The sequence below is a fragment of the Branchiostoma lanceolatum genome, chromosome 2, assembly GCF_035083965.1.
Source record: "Branchiostoma lanceolatum isolate klBraLanc5 chromosome 2, klBraLanc5.hap2, whole genome shotgun sequence".
Classification (NCBI taxonomy): domain Eukaryota; kingdom Metazoa; phylum Chordata; class Leptocardii; order Amphioxiformes; family Branchiostomatidae; genus Branchiostoma; species Branchiostoma lanceolatum.
The window spans coordinates 26,569,469-26,588,296 of NC_089723.1; the positions used below are offsets into that span (position 1 = coordinate 26,569,469).

Genomic DNA, 18,828 nt, shown 5'->3' on the forward strand with positions numbered 1-18,828 from the left:
AAATTCTTCCTGGTATGTTATACTCCTAGCATCAACGGTCATCCTAGGTCTTGATATGATACAGAAACATTTCTACAAATATCCAAGAATATTTAAGAAGATCTAGAGATATGATACAGCTAATTCCATGTATGGTATCAATTATTACTACCAATTCCTTTACTATGTATTTGTTGATACGCTTGAGCTTCTTGCACTTGCTGCGGACCTTTTCAAGCTTGAAGACACGCTCCAAGATGAAGTAAGGTTAGTTGAGCTGGGCGTCGTCACCTCAGACCTCGCCAACATGGTCTCAGCTGCAGTAGGAAAGTAAACGCGGCCACGCAGAGCTGGGCAGACCGTGAGCGTGACTTGCATCGTGAGTGCAACTCTTCTAATCCCCCGGCTTACATTCGTACTTTATAGGCTTAATGGAAACCCAAGGTGCCGTGATAGGTCATCCAGTCTACGCGATTTTATATCTTGTCCTCTATCTGTGTAAAAAAAGTATGTTGCGCAATAGAATAAAGGAGACCTCATGACAATTGCAGTTGCATCATGTTGAATCAAGTTCAACGAACTTTCCCAAATGACATGTTTTCGACATGAGGAAGTTGAAAGATTGGGCTAATCTGAAGATATATTTTTATTAGAGCTGTAGAACTGTTGGTTAATCACACTCATTGGCTATGGCAAAGTTGGAGCATCTGCAGGCAAAAGAATCCTCCAGCAATACACGTTGGTAATATCATTAACCGATGACCTGACAGAAGACCAATGGCGCACACACAATCATTAGTTCAAGTTAGATGTCAAGGCAGCTCCAATTTCCTTTAACTACCGTATTCTCCAATATCTGCCCATAGCATGGAGAAACAATGAAAAGCAAAATTGCACCAATTTGTCACCATAATAGCTTATCAGATCAAAATATCCTTTTTACCACGTCCTTCATAATGCCGCCCATCTGCTGCTGCTTAATGTTGAATTACAGAAAAGCTACATTTTCAATAGCTTGGCAGGACCATCTGTCTTTCTTAATGGTTTTATGACCCGTTGGGAGCAGAGCTTAGGTAATTTATTCTCGATAAACAGAGGCTTACGTCTTGTCCATAAGCTGGCTTCGCGCTGTCAATGACCTTCGGTCGAATTTGTTTATCGCAAGGAGGTCACCGAAGCTCAAAATTGAGAGTAGGGGGTATTTTTCACCTGAAAATTTATCCTATTACATCGGACGGGGCATGGTGAACATCGGGCGATCCCTTAAAATCGCGCAGATTCACGCAAATGTCCGTTAGATCTCGCAGACTCGCCGGATGAGCTATCTTCCTGTTTCGTGATGCGGGTATAAGAGATGGTCATTGGTGAACATCTATGTTTCCTAACTTTCTTGCATCTTGTTTATCTAGCTGATACTCCTGCTACAACGTATTTTGTTTTAAAATTGCAACGCCCCCCCCCCACACACACATCTAGTACCTACGATCATTCTTGTCCACTTCTCATTAACCCAATCACACAGCCGTCAAGAAAAATTTTCTCAATTCAACATTTTTCCGTTTTATCGTATACACCATGGACCAGAACATTAGAATTTTCATTAGGTCCTGGTTTATTAGAGGACCAGATCGTTCCACACTGATGTGGTGTTACAAATATCCATTCTAATCCTGAGACCCGAGCGCCCCGATGAGCACCACAACGCGATGATGACCACACCCAACCCAAGCTATTGATCGTCTTCGGCACTGAAATTACGCAGTGGTTCAGGGTCCCCGATTCGTTTTCCAGCTGCCCGCCGTTGAGACCACATTTTCCCGATAATCTCTGAATGATGACTCGTGCCCAACACCTTCGTATAGGTTTTTCCTCCGTTTCGCAGACAGTCTGGCTTCAATCGCTCTACACATGAATCATTTTGCGATACATCAACGATTTAGACAAAGATGCGGTAACCAGGGGCAGCCGGCCGGTAACATCGCGACTATGGATTCAAAAATGTCTAAACGATTTTGAAGATGACCTTATTTTCTATCACCAAGATATTTTTTAAAAATCAGTCCAAAAAACTATATGTGATAGTTTTAAACGCATTTAACTCAGTGTAATGGGTGAAGTACTTTGACATTATGTCACATTGGAAGTCACTGTCCGCATATCTAATCTATTCCTTTTTTTCTCAAAGACCAGAATAGCAATGTGCTGATGGATGGAAGAGGAATTATATTTCTTCAATTATCACCAAAATATCCAATCCTCTTTAATCTCATTAGCGGAGAAGTTGCTGTAAAAAGTTAAGCTGCAATGTCACGACGAACTGAACGAGCTTGTCGAAAGCATTGGTTTCATCGCTACAAATCAAAACTTTTTTCGGAGGTGCTTCTCGCGAGAGATCTTCCGTCCCTCCGTGATTAGCTCGCCAACACAGTCTATGACAGTCGTTCAGACAGGGCTCGCGACTTGGAAACGTTCCTATTCAAGATCAAAAGAGCGAAGGTCACACCATCTTATGAATATCACGTAGATCATTTTCAAAAGCCAGACTTTGGTCACATACCGGTATTATTCAGACACCGCAGGCGACAAAGAAGTTCAGCAATACCGTGGCCATGTTCTGGTGTTGAGGTCAGGACCTCATACAATGACTTCATATATTCCAAATATTCCCTCTAATAAAGGAGGTAAAATTAGAGGACAAAAAGAACGAACAGGGTCATTTTTCGGGTGAACCCGTGGCCTGTGGAACCGGATGATGACCAGTAATTTTCTGAAGGCAGGGTTTGGGCGGCGTCCCGTTCCCATTTTCACTCAGAAAGGTTATCACCTTTTCTGATCGATCTCTGGTGACATGCAACTCGACACGCTGCTCTGTGCCATATATTGGCGAATTTGTACCAGCTGAGTCGGTTTCGCATTCGCTGGTATCGTTAACGATGCGAAAGAGCACGGTCTCTCCATTTTCTTTCCCGTCACATCGTGTCTGTAAAAGTACCAACGCCTATTCTCGGTTAGCCAGGTTTGTGAAATGATTTGTGGTCACAGGTTGTGTATTTCACACTATAAAATCCTGCTCAGAGCAGAACAAAATCGTCACGTTGGTCAAATAAAATGGCGCCAGCGCTGCAATGGTTATTCTGAAGTTGTAACGTTGAAAACGTGATAGTCATAAAGATATTCCATTTTAGGTGCTTTATTGTCGTTTTACCGGTAGGCTCAATACTTCAATACAAAAGTAGTCAGAAGCGAGACGTTGCAATAAATGGGACTGAACAGCAAGCTAAGAGTCTTAACCGGCTCTTTCGACACAAAGTTAGGTAGAATCAAGATGACAATAATTGTCAAGGTGTAACCATCGTATCTAACGTGCTGGAGTTGGAGCTTTGTTTCCATGTATCTCCCCAAACACGGGCTTTCCGTAGGCCGCAGGGGCTAGGACTGCTCGAGCGTGTAATTAGCAAACAGGTTTCTTGACGCAGGCTCTGAAAGTCACCACCTGCATGTCGTCATTCCTACATGTACATTTCCCGCTAAAAGCCTTCCATAGAAATGCAGGGGTAGTTACTAAAGCCTCCATGCCTATCTTACGACTTATATGTCGTCCAAAAGTGCCCTCTGTACTCGCGTGCCAATGCACCGGGTCATGTCCTCCCCGCAAATGACGGTCAATCCTGGTAGAGCTAAAAGGTTCAAAATGGCGGCCGTGCGCGAGGCGGCTGTCCCCTGTGGGATGAGCGTATCCTTTCATCTGAGACATTAATATTTGTCAAAACGGACGACGAGACGATACAAGGAAGAGTAAAAGTCATGTTGAACTTGTGATCTGAGGATGGTGTGTTGGTATTGATTCATCTAAAGCCACTCTTCATTCACGTCACAGTTACCGCTCCCTGTAACCATTGACCGGCGGCATAACCAAAGAGACAATGAGACAGTAATCCTCTTCCACGAGCCGTGAGATTGAGTCTCAGCTAATACCACAAGTAGAAGGAATATAATTTCAGGACTTAACTATACTACTTAGGATTTGCTGATAGAGTGTAGACCTGAGAATGGCTTTGCAGAATGCCCTGTAGCATAAAATTCCGCTGAATGATGTTCCTACGGCACGCATTTCGTATTCATCTTAGACTTGTTTGAGAAAGACTTGGGGGGAAATGAAAATACACATGATCCATATATGCATATAGGTACAAATATTTCCAGAAAGAATTGTTGTATTTTACGCATCCAATATCAGCCCAAGAGCACGCTTTTAGGACTGGCTGTGGGCACTGGCCGGCTAATAGGAGGATTTAAATCGGGTAATACAGCTTCTTCTAACATAGAAGGCGCTTATTCTTGATGGAAAATTCCAGGTTATCTTTCCAAGCGATCAAGAATCTGTAAAACCCTCTTGCAAGCAAATTGACACATCTACATAATGTACCGATAGTGCAGCAAACTCTTGAACGCCCTTGTGTAGTAGCCACGGACTGTACTTGATTATCAACAAATGTTATCTTTAACCAATTGGTTTAGGATGTAAATAGTTGCAGTGCCATATCTAGAGTTTACCTAAGTTTCGGGTATGTGCAATGTAAAATAAAACCCTGCACAATGTGTGCATTTCAACAATAAACTTATAACGCTGCACTAGATACCTTGCGCAGTTGTTCTAAGTTTGAGTTAGCATTGGTTATGCACAACAGACGGGATATTAAAACCATTATAGCTACTTAAATCTAGTGTATCCCCTGACAACTTATGATAAAACTTTGAGTGCTTTGTATTCCGCTTTGTGTTCCTTTAAGTCTTTTCAGCTTCGCCACTATGAAGAAATTACCTTAGCTAGATATCTAAGGCATATATATTAGGTATCTCTTTCTATATATGTGTATATCTTAGGTATATTCTGTCAAAGTCATAGGTCGATATTGTGACTGAAAACCTGCAATCTAAAATGTATTCAGCCCTAACTCCATACCGCAAGTGAAAGTGAAAGTTTGAACCAGTGATTTTAAACCTCCTTCAATAATGGCCGCTACAGTGTCTGACCTTTGGCCAATTATAAGAAACATGCTTTACTGACAGGTCAATACTTTGACCCAACATGTACGTGAAGGTTTTCCATAATTCTGACAGAATCAGTCGCTCTAGTATGCTTGAGCATGCTAAATTTATTCAAATCACAGCAAATTTAAGAAGCATTGATGCTTTGTTCACCATAACACAGGAGACAAAAATATACATTTTTTTGTTCAAATAACCCCAAAATTGCTTTTTTCATAAAGAGCACTGGACCAATATACTCTTTTATATTGAGATTGCTGAATTATTTGTGTACCAAATTTCAGCATAACTTACTTTAATTGCCACGGGGCAGGAGGCAAAACTATACATTTTTGCTGAAAATAACCCTAAAACGGATTTTTCATAAAGCACAATGAGTGTACACTTTTCTATGGGGGCACATCTATTAAAGTACATGTTCGTTAAATCTGCACAATATCTCAACTTTGTCTTAGGACTAAATGTCAAAAAGACAAATTTCTAGGTTGGTAAGAGGAAAGACCCGATCACTTGTAAATCAGAAGTTTCAAAAATTATTTGACTGAATATGTATAACAGATCATGCAGATGGAAAGAGAACGACGTAAGTGAAAGGCATTGGGAAAACAATTAGTAATATTTGCGATAGATGACCTAATATTTGCAATTATTCTTCATTAAAAAGCTTTTAACAATCAATACATGTGACAGTGATGATGTGTCCACTGGCATCTGAGCTTATCCATTTATCTATATCTTTGAAATGTCCATATTTTGAAACTTTTCTAGAAACTTGAGAGAGGAATACATTGATGCCTACTTAATGAGTTTTTGTGAAGTGACGGGGGGCGACAGCACATTACAAACAAAATAATGATCAGTATTGAATGCAACAAATCGTCTTTTAGTTAAAAAACACGGTTTCTGGATTTGTGTTCATTCTTGACCTTCAACTTCTGTTTAATCTAGAACTTATTTTCAGAAGCGATGTCTGTAAAGTGGCAATTGTTGATTGATTCACTGAATACTGAATGAGAACACCAAATTCAGCCTGTTCACGAATGACGTCACATTGTGCCTTGATTATGAAGAGAAGAGAAACACAACGGTAACTGATGCATGGCTAAAATTATGATTAGTTCTTTCAACTTTAGAAAATGAATTTCCATTGAACACAGCTTCATGAGTAATTTGCCAATATCGCACGTCGTATATGTCTTCAGCTGTCCAGATGTTGTCATAGCCCCCAAATGGATGAGCCCCATATACAGATAATTGATTGAAAAGGATGTGAACAGATCTAGACATTGCAGATGTGCGTAGGTCGTGCAGGAGGTGCACATACCTCATGTTCTCCAACGTCCTTTCAAATTGTGTCAAATTTGTGAAGCAACGCCCTCTTCCGGAAACGATGAGGTTTTGCAATTACAATTTGTAACGATATATGTCCTCTTTTAAACAGGGCGCGTATAATTTGTTCTGTGTACTTGTACTGGTAAATGGAGAGAAAACAATAACTATGAAGACAATTACTTTCTTCAATTGTTGGGGCCATAGCACATATGTCCAGCATGGGTTATCAAAAAATGAAGTCGAGAACCAAGAAATTAACTTGACGTGACCTAGGAAGAGCAGAGATAACTACAATAGTTTCAACTGTCCCAGAACTGTCCAGGAAAAGCCGTCATAACGTCCCCTGCTGGCTGATTTTCCTGGAACAAACTTTACGCAATGACTAAAGCCCTATCACAAATTCAGTACGTTCCCGGACATTGCACTCGGCCACTACCCAATCAAGGATGGCGGCAGGTGGGATCAGTGCCAACCACAGCCGACCCTGCTTCCAACCTACTCCAAACCATGGTCTGGAAAAGGTTGGGAGTGGTCGGGAGGCCATGGTCGGCTACAGCTATGTGACACAAAGACTAGATAGCTTATATCCTTGTCATCTGGGTCTCAATTTAAGCACGTACTGGTGCGCTCCAAGGCGTTCCAAGAGGAACCATCAATTTTGATACTGATGTCTGGTTCTAGGAAGTGTACTGATGGCTATATCTATGAATATTTCAGACAGAGTCTGTAGTTATACTTTACCTCGTTAAATAATGTCACAGCATAAGATCCTGTGCACAAATCTTATAATACAGTACATATATCTCTTTAAGTCGAACCGAGAGGCACAGGCAACCTTTTATTCCTAGACCTCTCACAATTAATTATGAACCAACATTAGGTGCAACAGAACACTCGACTCTCAAGATTCTTACATGTGTGGAGTATTTAAGATGCTCCATATTTCGTGTATTTGATGGTTTTAGATTATCAGTAGATTATAGACAATGCTGTGTATAACCATGTCTATTTCAATAGTCACTTCTTTTATGTTCTGATGTGAAATTACAAATGGCTGTACTTGTAAAGGCTAGCTCAATGCTGCTGGTATTGACCTGAAATGTGGTGTAATAAAGATTACAAGTTTAGAACGTAGGATCAGTTGTTGGTTGCCCCTGTACACGTTTTACCGCTATTTAGTCCAGCGGCATAGCCGGAAAATTGTGCAAATTTGTCTAAAAACACTAAATTTGGCACACATATACCTGAATATATGTATGGAGGTATCTCACATTCTGCTCAGAATCAATTTTATGACCAAAATACCCCAACTTTTGCAAAGAGTGTGCGGCCGACGAACGACCAAATGTTTGACAGTTCGCGCAACGAATTTCAAAAACAGATGAAATGTTTTTGTTTCTAAGTTTTATGACATGATATTACTCAGACTACCGGAGATCAGTACTTGCTGGAGGTTTAGTATGACTTCCAAATATTACTTTTTCGTTATGACTCCAAGAGAATATGAATTGCCGTTGACTCGATCATATATAGAAGAGACGCCCATTACATCAGACTGGAGAGAATTATGTCTACTTCAGGCTAATAGGTCAAAAGAAAATATCCCCTTATAAATGAATTTAGGACGGTACACAGCAAAACGCTGTCTGATGTCTATTAACAACTCAATAAATCGTACTACATCTAGGTCAGGTGAATACATCGTCTATAAAGAATAGCGTCCAAGTGTCCTAGAAAAAACATTGGGTCAAAAGTTTTCGCTTCAAGGGCCCTTAACATGGAAGTGATATCACCAAAAGGTTAATTGCAAATCAAACGTAAATGTCATAAAACATGACAAATCCACTAAAAATGGAAGTATGTCTGGTGCATGTGTAGCAATCATCAAATCACAAGCACATGCAAGTGTCCCAGAAAAACTGTTGGTTGAACCATTTGCTTTGAAAGACACATATCAGCAAGAGGTTAATTGCAATTTAAATCTAAATGTCGAAAAACGTGACAAATCTACTTTAAAACCTAAGTATGCCTGATGCGAGTGAAAACTCATCAAATCGGCATGCGCAGCTTTCTACGCCGAGTTTCCTAGAAAAACTTCGATCAAAAAGTATTGCTTGCCAAGACAAATTAATGCAATATTAGCAAGAGAAGGAAAGCAATATCATAATTGAATTTTAGACGCACTATATTCTCATAAAACATGACTAATCTACTTGAAATACAAAATACATTACTGTGTAGGTTGCATGCTCGTTGAAAGTCATTAGATTATAACGTTCATACGCCAAGCGTCCTTTGAAAACTTAACTTCTAAACTTGTGCATTCAAAGGCACCCTGCATGGAAGCAATATCACCGGGAGGTTAATTGCATATTAAAGGTGAATGTCATAAAATGTGACAAATCTATGAGATGTATGCCGCACGTAAAGCACCATTAGATTAAAGACGAAGGATGATCTACGTAGTTATAAATTAAGTCTGGATGACCGATTACGTTCTTGTAATTACTAATAACCATGAAGGGTACGGAGTCGTAGACTTAGTCTAGAACACGAGGGAGTTAAAAACATGAGTATAATGAAACCCACATCAACACACAGACTGTACTGTACTATGTATGTTTATGTATTGACTGAATAAAGTTTTTATGAGAAAAAATTTTAATTAAAAAAACACAGACTCAGGCACACATACACACTTACACACAAATGCACAAGCGCACAAACACACAGACATGTACACATAAACACACATACACACACACACGCACCCACTCACTCACACACACACACACACACACACACAAACAAACACACAAACACACATACACACACATACATACATACATGCACACTCATGTCTGAAGTGTTCACCATTGTCTCACACTAAAACTGACTCTATGAGGACCTCTACCACTCTACCGTGCTTTTGTCCTAACTTAAGACTTTCATCTTTTCTCCGCGGTGTCTATAGAGATAGATCACCCGTCCACATGGATCAGACGATAATATTTCATCCGGAGACACGATGACGTCAGCCCAACTGGTGCTTCACATATGATATTCAATTTATGTCTGATGCATATAATACGAATGCGAAGGTCTTTCAGGAGGTAATAATGCAAAAACAACCCAACCAATCAAACCTAGATGTTTGATTTTGACCTCATACAGGTAAATTGAATTCTATATTGTAGGAGGAGATGATTTTCATGTGCGAATAAGCCAATGCATTAGAAAATGCTGATATACGTGCTCTGGATCTATATCTGTGTTTCAAATAATTATCTATTATAGCACAGCAGATATAGTAAGGCACCACCCTTTGGCCACTAGCTCAGTACTAAATTTGAAAGTTATGCAACACACAAAAAATGTCATACTCAAGTAACACAGATGCTTGGTTTATTGTGTCGATGGATTTCAACTTCATACGAAAAAAGAGTATGCATTCCACTATGTTGAAATTAGCCCCAGCAAATTGCTGAGATTATAATTGAACTGAAACATCTGTTCTGATACGTTATATGCCAATAATGATTGTTCGCTGTGATTCAGACAGAATAGAACTTTTGGGGTTATTATTTCTAGGCAGTCCAATTACACGTGCCTCTGGCCTTCTTTTAAATATTTTTCCGCGAGAATGATAATAATAATAACTCTTTTGCAAATTCATGCCCGAAGGCTAATTGCAAGAATACAAGGGAAGGAGATAATGATGATAATAAGGTATAGTACACAATAATGAAACAAACACAAAGTAAACTGAAAGTCGTCAACTAGCGCTACTTCTAATCTAAACAGTTGTTATTGGGTTTGATTTATTTTTTGTGTGCAGTGGAATATGAAATTCTCGACGTTTTGGGAGATATATGCATTAGCTGGTGTTAACAGAAAAGCAGTTTTTTGCAGGTCTGTGTGATGTACAAAGCTGGGGAAACTTTTGCTGACTAGTTAAATAGCTTGTCTCTTTCGGTGCTATAATGTGGGCAATGGCAAATAAATTGTGATTCGCCATCACTTTATTCCCTAACCAATCCCCCTATTTCAGTAATATTTGACTGCTCAAACAAATTGTGAGGCCTTCTATCGTCTTGACCTATTTTCTCTTCCGATTCTTTCTTACCAGGCACGGATTCTTCATCGTTAAACCCAGCAGATAATTCGTCACTGCCAGACAACACTTCTCTCGTGCCATTTCACCAGATGATTGAATTTTGAAAACTATACATCATGCGACATCACTATTTCTATTGTACAATTAGATTTCTGTTGCAGGAAAGACGCCTCGTGGCCAGTCAAAAGGAATTCTTCTGCCGTAGAAACGCCACCATGACGATAACTGTATTGGATAAATAGAATCCTACGCCAGACCTTCGGTTGCATTATCAAGCCTGTATATTCACTTCACTACACGCTATCGGCTATTATTCTGTGATAGAAAAGTAAATAGGTTAGAGACGATGAACTCGCGTGTATATATAGTTAGGACAAGGGGCCCTTCAGGGTTCCTTTGTATGAAAGATGTGAGGAACCAATTCCACGTTAGTGGTAGAGGATCATTTATTTGTGGCATTGACGAACTCTCACGACAAATTTGAACCACAAGTTGAACACAGTACAGTTGCACAATCTCATCGAGAGACTAGCTATAGACGGCGACCTCGCTGCGACCTAGTAAATTGGATTTGTGCAACCCTTAAGCCCCTTTCTCACTGGACCTGCGGCACGTTGGCGACCTCGTTGCGATCGGGCGATTTGACAGAGCGCTCAATGCATTTCATCGAGAAAAAACGAATCTTTTTCAGCTTTGTGTGTTTCGTTGTCTTTTTAGTCATACTTGTACGTTTTGCATGATATTCTCATTACAAAGTCAACGGTAACACAAATCCAGTTTAGGACGCAGTAGTGCCGTCAACGTGCCGGGGCTTCAGTGAGATTGGGGATTTAGGCCTTGACTCAATAAAAATATCATACAAAATGTATGACTGAAAAGCCACAAACGCACAAAGTATTGAAAAAGACTCGTTTTTTCGATCTATGAAATTCTTTGAGCACTTTGTAAACTTTAAGCTCGCAACGTCGTCACAGTGAAATCGCTAACCTTGCGGAATTGGGGTGTTAGTACAGCTTCTGTTGGCACATGGCAAACACCACACAACACCATGAGCAATGACACAACTGCGCTGATCAACAGCGCCATCTATGCATTTAGGGGGCAAACACAGCTTACGTCAAGGCTTAAAGACCAGCTGAACAGCTATCGTTGCTCGAAGAGAAGAAGGGAAAGAATTAAAGAAAGAGAAAAAGGTGAAGAGAACTAGAAAGAAACAATTAAGAGGGCCGTTGAAATGGATCACCGTTCAACTGAAGCGTCGTCAGAAAGACAGAAAAGGAGATTTTAGAATGGTGGAACCTAAACGATACACCGGTACATCTTGATCACATTTTGCGTAGAAAATGCATTTCTTTACCTCAACATAATGATAAGACATAAACGCATGGATATAACAGAAAACAGTGCGAGTCTAACATGAACATCACACCTACCTACCCTTCGTCTCTTCTGCACTTCCGATACCCATCTCTTGGTGTCGCTTCTTACAGGTGAGGCCTGTAACATGAACAACCATGCTTTATGCCTTATTTGCGGTCATATAACAATGATGAAAAGCAGATATATAATTATTCTAAGAAGCTAAATTAACGTTTGACTTTGTCATTGATTTAGTGACTTTTTGCTGACATTGTCTTATTACATTGATTATCTTGCGCACACGGTATAACGTTTTGAACCATTAAACTATAAATCAAAATTAGGAATAATCATGTATGTGGGATTACCCTTTTCTGACAAATGATGCAGAATCTTATCCAAATGACATGTATACAAATTATGATATTATATGACAGATATATGCAGTTAACGCGGGGGACAGATTGCAAAGTTCTAAACGGGAAGTATGCAAAGTTCTAAACGGGAAGTATGCAGAAGTCTTGCACCATGGGGACTGACGGGTGAAAAAGAGGTCGGGTAGTTTAGTTTGCTTCAATTTCATTTCTACATAAGTGTGGCTACATCTTTCACCACTGCCAATATTCATAACGCCCCTCCTCTGAAAAGATTACTCTTGTTCATGACCAGTCGCATCGTGCACAAAAATAGCTCTCCCAATAAGCCGGTTCACGGTTTGACCTTCGCATCCGTGAGGTCAGAGGGACCTTTCACTTCACTTCACTCACGCTAGGTCCCTAACTTGTAAACAGTTCTTGTCTTGATGGTGCTTGATATCATGTCTCGTTCTTAGGTCTCAGCAGCACTTTGACATATGACCCACTTGCATTACACGGAAAAGGTGCAGTCTAAATCGTGAGCGAGACAACCTTAAAGCTCGTCCTATCGAAATTGACCAGAACTGACAAGGCACACTTTTGACCAGTTATACATTGAAGGCCGCTCAAATCTGAAAGTGGTTTCGTCTATCACTAGAGTACGTTTCGGAACAGTTTTAAAACATGCAGGTCTGTAATAACATTCGGTGTTCTCACGGTTAGCTTACGGCGGCGTCTATTTGTTACGGGTCCAGGGTTGATTTTAACTCTGAGTTAAAAACATCCCGGGGCGCCGTGTCCGAAAATAGCCCTGTAGCCGTAGAGTGTCTGACGGGGCCACGTAGGTGCCAGAAAGTAACAACAAAAGCCCGTAAACTACCCGGCTGGGCCCTTTTTAAATTGTGACCGTAGTATATAAGACCACTGATTACTTTATACTGTACATAGCAGCTGTTGCTCCTCTCTTCATCAAAATACAAAGTTTCTAAGCGACAACAACAAATCACGACAAAACGGCCTTTAAGTGCCACGTCGCTGCTTGGATTCGGGAAAACTGGTTCAAGCACCCTGAATTAACTTCTGTGCACGTAGCATCATGTGGCCTTGTGGTTAGGGTAATTGCTTACTCAGAATCTAAAAGGCCCTGGGTTCAAATCCCCCGCAGGTCCAGATGTCGCAGGAAAGCGATCAAAGGAGTCAATCGGAACTAAAAATGGGACAGCAGGCAAACCGTGGGATCTAATCTACTCAGATCAAACGATCACTTCACAGCCAGTCAGACGTTGATGAAATCCGACGGTACATATCCCCAGCCTGAAGGTCTTTGAAATGTTTTTAAAGTGGCGACTTCCTGCGTCAACAGTTTTGCCGCAGTTCACTTTTACATGTATTTGTTGCTCAGGGCAATGGATTTCTCTCCTTCGTAATCTCCGTTTCCTGTCTATTCACAAACGTAACAGACACAGAGATAGGGCTAGGGTAGCGCGGCGTCACGAGAAGGTGTTTCAAGCGTTGGAGGGACCAATGAGGGAGGTCGTTAAGGACGGACAAGAAACGTGAAATCATGAAAATAAAGTTTTTTTTAGATTAAAAGAGTTTATTTTGCTGAAATAGACACCACGGTAGTGCTTTACACAGCTGAGATTAAATTGTTTACCATTCTGTCTTCTTTTGTGTCACAGAAGTAGAAACTTAGTCACATTTTCCTGTTGTATCTTAATGTTCACACCAATGCAGTATGGTGTGTTTTTGGTCTAATCGTAACCGTTTGATGTGCAAGACTGTATTTTCAGAATTTTCTACTTCAATAAAAGTGCCAGCTGTTGCTGCAATTAACGTACACATGTATACCACTTGACACATTGTTTTAGTGGTTGTATAGCATAATTTCATATACCCAGGTGTACCGAAACATTTGTGCTTTAAAGACCAATATCTACTGCACTGTATGCACTGTGAGTGACTGGAAAAATACAGGAAAGCATTCCAGCATTCGTGCACAACCGTTCGTATATGGCATTGATATTTTTCGCACTGAAACAAAGAGAAAATGAACGAACAAATGAATGAGCGGGTAGGTGGATGGATGGACAGATGGATGGATGGATGGACAGATGGATGGATGGATGGATGGATGCATGCCTAAATATGGCGCGTGCACAAAGTGAATTTAGTTATGCAGAAAAGGAACACTTCGAGCTTCATGGAGATTATTATTTATGGAGATTATCATTTGTGGAGATTATTATTTATGGAGGGTATCGTTTATGGTGAGTATCATTTGTGGAGAGTATCATTATCATTTATGGACGAAAATTAACGCCAGTAAACTTGTAAAACGCGTAAAATCCAAGGTCACCTTGTGCAAAGGCCTACATTCTAACTTTCCACAGGATATGACGTCAAAACATTCCGTGTCCTTTGTGTGAGCACATGCACGGTTGATATCACTCAAAACGTCTACAAGTATGCTCGAAGCTTCATCGCGTACTAACTTTTCATGCAGTGAAAACATATGAATTATCTCGATGTTTATCCATCATATATTTACATTTATGTATGTAAGGGTTGAGATTGCAATCGAGTAGAATCGCCGATTCCGCCGGTAGCGATCCCGATCGGAGTTTGTAAATTTCAAATTATTCGCTTAAAAGACGGTCAAAACTTTTTAACTTCGTTTCATGTCACTGTATATCAATGGGCTGACTTCAAATTTAGCATCTATGAATGGGAGACCACCCTAACACATTTCTGGCATCCTCATTGGAGTCTCTGTCGAGCGGGATCTCTTCTGTTTGAATCGGGGATTCTGCTAGATCTCAATCTCTACCCTTACGTATGACTATATATATAACATTATAGCTATCAGATACAATTGATATCCGTTATATAGTTCAAAATGTCAGCGTCGTTTTGCTTCCAATCGACCAGTATTCGGTGTTACAGTCTACAAAATCACGTAATACCCAAATAAATATGCCGCAATATCGACCACGGGGGTTACAAACCGCTAGGTCTCCTTAGTACGTATGCATCGGTCTGTATTATTCCTACACGCGTGAAAAACATCCATCAACATCAAAACATCAAACTAGGACGGATCCTGTAATTTCTCTTTTGTTACTAATAGGAGCACGTCCCGTGAGTGTGCTTCGTCAATGTCTCACCACGGTGATTTGTAGAGAAACTAGGCCAGGGTTTACCGGAGGTCTTATTTAGCCCCCTCTTTCCACAAGACGGCGACCGTCAGGCGACCAAAATCGGATTTGTGTGACCCTTGATTTCATTATCAGAACATGATATAGGATTTAAAAGTATTACTCAAAAGACAACAAAACACAAATCAACTCATGACATAACTACATAATCATAAAGGGTAAAAAAATCGTTCTTTATCTATGAAAGTCGTTGGGCGATTTGTCAAATGTTTGGTCGCTCCGCTGTCGCAGTGCGGTCGCAGCCTCCAGTGGACAAGGACTAACCTGTGTACTCCCCGGGCCTCCTGGATTGGTTCGTCATCGAATCGCAAGTAGTAATATCGATACACATATGGCGGAGCTATCCCCATAAGACCTTCCCTAATCTATGGATTGAAGCCCCGGGGAACCTTAGTCATGATTTTGCCCCATATGATTCTAAAAATCCGCTCCAAAAGTGACGCAGTGTATCATATATGTACATTACCAACTATCGATCGATCAAAAACTCAGCCCAAACTAAATCAGTAACTGCGTCATGTCTGTATACACGAAAGAAACTTTTCTAATCAAATCGGTTTATTACCAATAGCTATGGGCGTACTTAGATATTGAAGTCGACAGCAATATTTTGTGGTTGACGATAATTTGTCTCTTTTCTATTCCCCTCTTTGTTTCGCGGCGAGTGTGGTGGTGGGGGTGGCTGGTAGGAGATTTACTGCCTCACGACGCTGTTTGCTCGTGAAAAACAAACCGTGGATGGGCAGAACGTGACTGCCGACGCCAGCCGTTTTGTCTGAGCGGACTCAACTTACCGCGTCCACCCATATCATTTCAAGCTCCTAGCAGCCAATTTGTCCAGACATAAAACAATGATTCGCACGCACGTCGACCTCTAGTACTCTCAAATCACACGAGACAACTGAATGTTGTATATGAAATAGAAGATATCTTATACCTACTTTCCACTTAGGCGGCGACCTCGCTGCGAACGAGTGATTAGACAAAGCGCTCAACGAATCTTATTGATGAAAAACGAGTCTTTCTACTCTTTATATGTGTTTAGTTGTGTTTTCATATTTTTACATTTTGCATGATATTTCATTTATTAAGTCAGGGGTTACTCATATTGAATTTAGGTCACAGCAAGGTCGCAGCGCGATCGCCGTCTAGTGGAATGGGGGTCTTAATATGCTGAGGCATGCCCATTCATATATATTATTCATCACATACATACAAAGGTAAGGACGGTTGACATGCAGGTATGCCTTGTGTCATCTGATACCATTGTAAATGGTTTTATAATATGCGATTACAAGTGATTGTATTAACGTCATTTCAACAAAGGTCCGCCTACCAATGACACATATAAAGACATTAAAACACTGCAACCTGCCTGGGATATCCACAAGTCCTTCATCATCTACGCAACGGCAATAAGGCACAAATCCGACCCTAGCTGCACAAGAGAGCAGGAGTTTACTGACCTCAGCAATATCACGAACACACAGTCAATATATAAACCGTATGATATAGCGTTGGCAGGCGCTTTACCACGAAACATAGTCTGATTTACATACGTAGTCAGTCTTTTATTGATCTCCTCATTACCAGTAACATTGGCAGCGGATAAACAGCATTTGTCAGAGTTAGAGACCATCACATGGGGGACAAATTGCTTTTCCCGATGATTGGTGGGAGCTTGCTTTAATTGTTCTTCCTTCCTCTCCTTATTGCTAACTGGTGTTATTTTCTTACCTATTCCGTGTCCTTAGAAAACGAGCAGTACCACTATAAACATCCATCGTAAAATCTTAAATCGAATTATCCCCGGTGGTAATATACTTGCGTGTACCAAAAAAGAGATTCAAATCGATTTTCTTCGGTGGAAAGGTATAATGTAACTTCACAGTACATGTATGCAATATTTATCGCGAAGTTTTACGGTCTTGCATTTTGTTTTTGGAAAAACAACATTGTGATCATCTCAAAATCCGTACTAGTGTAAGACTTTATAAACCAATATGCATGAGGGGATTTTGCGTTTGACTCACACAATATTTCATAATCAAGCATACTTAAAACTTGTTAGCATGCAATGCACACAGAGGCAACAAAATCAGAAACTGCGTCATGTGCATTGTTAAAGCCGATAATGGCACACAGTGACGCACAGGACAGAAATCCTTGCTTTCCAAAAAAGGTAAATCTTCTCCATTAATTGGTTCTGTACAATAGAAGAGATATTGTTAATCGATCAAAGGCAACCCAAAGCTGGTGTAAAAATATGAAGCACGTAATTACGATGCCACTATCCCTTAGGAAACGGTATTGGACGGATTTGTCTGCTCACGAGCCGTTACATCCAGTTTTGTTTTCCAGATGAACAATGGGTAGACATTAATGATGTCTCTGTAGCTCAACTGGTAGCAGTCTCACAGTTGAGCGCCTGGTTTCAATTAGTTGGTAACTGGGAGACCCTGGTTCAAATTCCGGGAAGGGAATCTCGGTTAGAGCTGCACCCGTCTTTCGGAAGGGACGTAAAATGGGGTTCCCGTACTTGAGGAGGAGCATTGAGCACGTTAAAAGGGAAGGGCTAGCAACCCCTTTCTGTAAAGAATATACCCAGATACTGAAACCGCAAGGAAACGTATTGACCTATGTGCCACTAGGCACTACAAGGTCAACAACAACAACAACAACAGACATCGGTATACATAAGACACTAGTGTGTAACGAGCCCAACAAGGGAAAAAAATAACGTAACAGGAATTGAATGCATTACTGGTTTTCAGCTTCACACTCGTTAGCTTCAAATTAAATCGCACTCTCTGAGGAGCTCATGCACCTATTTGGACTAAACTTATTATGTTCAAGAATTACGTACGCATGTTGGCTTCATTTTAGATTAAAGGCAATCACTGTAAGGTTCCATAATGATTGTTTTGAACGAAAGTTATTCATCAAAACAACGAAGACATATGCATATTACGTTGCGTCTTACAAGAGAGGCTAACGAGTTAGAAGTAGATTTTAAGACCTTGACGTCATTTACAACGTCCCGTTGCAGAAACGTTAACTAATTGTAATGGCAAGATTCCCTTACCAATCAGAGACGAGAAATAACTCAAGAATCAGGATGTGGGTTGGCCTATCTTTGTATGCATAACGTGTTTTAAGATTATTTCACTCTATGATTTCATCAAACATACATAACGCAAATGGTTCATCACTATATGTTGTGATTATCTGTGCACGTAAACGGCATGATACTTGGTCGATGTTCTTTCCACTAACCTTTGTCAGTATTCAACACCACATTCTCAGCACATGATGATAATAAATACATCATAGCTGCAAAAAGATGCGACAAATTTACCTACATAAAGAGTGTTTACCGATTTATTGTCTTAAATCTGTATCATATATACATCTGCCG

At 40.4% G+C, this 18,828-nt stretch overlaps 1 protein-coding gene across 5 annotated transcripts in view; it reads right to left on the bottom strand.

Moving 5' to 3' along the window:
* Positions 1-18,828, bottom strand: part of LOC136428260 (small conductance calcium-activated potassium channel protein 2-like) — a 134,983-nt gene that overhangs the window by 60,914 nt on the left and 55,241 nt on the right. For 3 of the 5 annotated variants that reach the window (XM_066417637.1, XM_066417634.1, XM_066417639.1), the window contains exon 2: positions 11,915-11,974. The exons of 1 other annotated variant lie outside the window; for it this stretch is intronic. The gene's annotated coding sequence lies outside the window, so the exon portion shown is untranslated. Of the gene's footprint in view, positions 1-11,910; positions 11,975-18,828 lie in introns of all 5 variants that reach the window. One more of the 5 variants, XM_066417635.1, reaches the window with a different exon arrangement.